Source organism: Alnus glutinosa, chromosome 9, assembly GCF_958979055.1.
Source record: "Alnus glutinosa chromosome 9, dhAlnGlut1.1, whole genome shotgun sequence".
NCBI classification, from domain to species: Eukaryota; Viridiplantae; Streptophyta; class Magnoliopsida; order Fagales; family Betulaceae; genus Alnus; species Alnus glutinosa.
The window spans coordinates 12,749,962-12,753,529 of record NC_084894.1 but is presented as its reverse complement, the minus strand read 5'-3'; positions in this window follow the sequence as shown (position 1 = coordinate 12,753,529).

The window sequence follows — 3,568 nt, the reverse complement described above, 5'->3', positions numbered from 1 at the left end:
TTGAGACATATCAAAGATTAGAAGTCAAAAATAACACTCAAGAAATAAATCTTCTCAGAGTGTACCAAGCTCTGATACCAATTGAAAAATAGAAATTGACTTCTTAAAATAAACAACAAGTGTGTGTGCGCACAATGTGTTAACAAAATAATGCGGAAAATAAATAACACAAGATTTTTGTTAACGAAGTGGAAACTCAAGATGAGAAAAACCACTCCGAGGCAGCCAAACCCAGGATATCCACTATTCGGAAGACAAGACTAGATACAAGATAGTAACACTCACATACCCCTGATGCAGTGGTCGCACCTTGCTCTCTAACGTGTAACCCAACACGAACGCCTCCCAACCAGGTCTCCTACCTGAAAGGGTCTTCAATGGAATCCTTTACCTTAAGGCCAACCCCTAAGATAGACTTCAGTTTAAGTGCAACAACAGCACACACAACAATGGCTCTAGAGAGACAAATCAGCTCAATAACCTCACAAAAGAACTCTCTAACCTCTAGTGGAATTCAATACTGAATTCTTGCAGTTCTCAAGCATAGGGGCCTCTATTTATAGGCTGAGGACTCAAATGAGCGTCTGGCTTGATAAAGCTGGGCGCCTTCCGGACGGACAACTGTGCGACCAAAATTCTGAGATTTTCGCTGAAAATCTTTCCAGTTTGAGAGCCACATCCGGACGGTAAGACACTGTCGCCCGGACAGTCACACGTTTACTGCAAGTAATTTCCTTACTAAGGCTTCGCGTGTCCGGACCATGGGGGATGGCCGTCCGGACAGTTGATCTTCTACACGCAATTTCCATATCTGTTGAACGCGCATCCGGACCATGGCAGACTGACGTCCGGACGGTTGAGTTTGAATTGCGAACTTGCCTTAAGGAGTAGCCCGTCCGGACGGGAATCCACGTCGTCCGGACGGTTGCAGCAATCTTCCCATATTTGCTTTTGGAAAGAAAATCTGAAGCTCGATCACTGAGAGTCGTCCGGACGGAAATTTATGTCGTCCAGACGGATGATGCTTTGGTCTGTCGGGCGTCCGGACGGTATGGCATGTCGTCCGAACGGCTGGAACTATGGACAGATGAGCTTCCGAACGGAATGACACGTCTTCCGGACAGTTGGCAGGGAACCAAAATCTCTGACTTGCAAACTGTGCAGAATCTTCTGAAATACTTTTGAAAAGTGGAATCCCTGTTGAAAAGCATCTTTACACATAAGTGATTTTGTCCAATCAGAATGTAGCCAATCACAAACTAACAGGTAGTTCAAAATAGGGTAGATGGGATGACCTCCGTGAGGTCTTCCTCCTTCCCTCCTCCCTTTTCCTTGTCCGCCGTCCCCTTTTTTCTCCCTGTTCTCTTTTGAATTTCTTGTTGTTTTTCCCTCCATACAGCCACTGCCGGCCTAACCATCATCTTCGCCATGCCTCTCACTGCCGCGCCCCTCCATCACTCTAGATCTATTCGAATCCGACCCGGATTTGGACAGATCTATTCTGGATTTGTCCAAATCTGGTCTAGATCTTTTATAGATATGGACTAGATTGGCCTTGATCTGGCCCACGTGCCACCTTCTTACTCCGTTGCTTCGCTCCACGGTTTCACCACCGCTTCGCTCCGCCTCATGCCACCGTGCGTGAGCCTCACAATCCACCACATCGCCTCTCCTCACTGTCGTTCCTAATGGTTTCTAGAGTTTTGTTTCTCTTTTGTTATTTACTTAATTGTATTTCCTGTTGTTGTTTTGGTTTGTGGGTTTTTGTCTCCCTGTCTCTTTGGTGTTTATTTGTTTTGTGAAGACTTTTTTGGCCCGAGGTTCGTACCTTCTCTTCAACAAATCTAGATCATTAATGACAATGCCTCTTCCTCGACAACTTCTTTCCGATGGCTGTTTTAGCTTCCAAGTAGGTCAGAATTTTTGCTTGCTTCATTTACCACTTTATGCTGCCTATTTCTTGGCTTTTTGCCTAAAAAACAGAGGACCAGGTAGTGAATGACCTATTGGGGTCATTTATGGACCCATTTCTTGCTTATTGTTCTTAATTTTGACATTGTATTTTTTTCGTTTGGGCATGACGTTGGGGAGCCCACCCCTTTAATTTTTGTTCCCAGGTAACCCTTTTCCCGTATTGAATAAAAAAGAAAAGTAGAAGTTTATGTATGTCTTTGATTATTGTGCGAAACTTTAGTTCTACCGAGTAACTTTGATATTCAATAAATTGGATGAATGTTAATGCATCTCCTTTTTCTAGACTAATTTAATATGCTTGTAATAAGGCCATTAATTAATGCCACTCTCGTCTTTTCGTTGGCTTGATTCAACATGTTGCATTAATAATGTACAACTTTGGTTCTTTAAGTCTACGGTTCATAGGATCTCTCTATTTCAATTGAATTGAATACTATCTATTTTATGGTTAGGGTTTAAAGTTAATGTATTTATTGGTGTACATGTTGTCACATTATTTAAATTTTTAAAAGACATGCCAACATTGACTTCATATACACTGTTAGATGCACAAACATTAAATCCCGACCTTTCATTAGAAATGGAAAGCATCCATTTCATTAAATGAAATAGATAATATCCATTTTATTAAATGAAATGGAGAGGATCGTATTCCCCCACTTGGCCCCCATTAAGCTGGAGAATTAGAATTTCTTTTTTACTTTTCTCCTTTTCACCCTTTTAGTTATGTGCTTTTTGTTTCTTGTCAGTCCTATTAATTTGGGCTCGTTGTAAAAGTATAATCAGAATTCAGAGTCACTTAACTCGATTTTTGTTTAATCCAAATTTTGAAAATATTTTTGCATGTTAGAACTAAATTGATTGTTTTGTTTTGTTTAATATCTGCAGAGAGCTATTTTGCATTTAAGAATTTATCATTGATGTTTTTTACATTGCTCCCTATTTTCTCTTGTGTCGTAGGGATTCTTCATGTCTATTGTCCCACTAGACAAAAAACTTGCCCCACATGCTTTGTCCATATTTTTAATGAATTCATAGAAATTGTTATTTTAATCAATGTGAGAAATGTTAAATCACCATTTGTCCTAAAAGCTTAAACCAATAGGAATAGGTAAATTTAATTACTTAATCAATACTTTAACACAACCCCTAGTGACTAACATTAAAGTATTGATTAAGTGATTAAATTTACCCATTCCTATCGGTTTAAGCTTTTAGGATGTTACGATCTTATGTTTGGGAACGTGTTTGGGGTCAATGAACGGGTAAGGCGGCTGGATCAATCTTCCTAAGTTTACCTATGGTGAAAATAGATTAGGGTTTTCGAGGAACCCTAACCTCCCAATCAACAATTAAGTTGAGAAATAATAATCTTAGCATATCTTTTATTCATGAGCACAATTCTTATATATAGAGTACATAGCATATTTCCCCATACTTGGACAACAAGTCCATATTATTAGCCAAGATCCTTCTATTAATTATTGCCTTATTTAGCAAAGGGAAACCATCCCTTTATTGGAAGATTACTTCCTTATTCCTCACGTTCTTCTTCCTTGCCAAATTCAGCCACTTACCTTGGAGAAGACTTCTT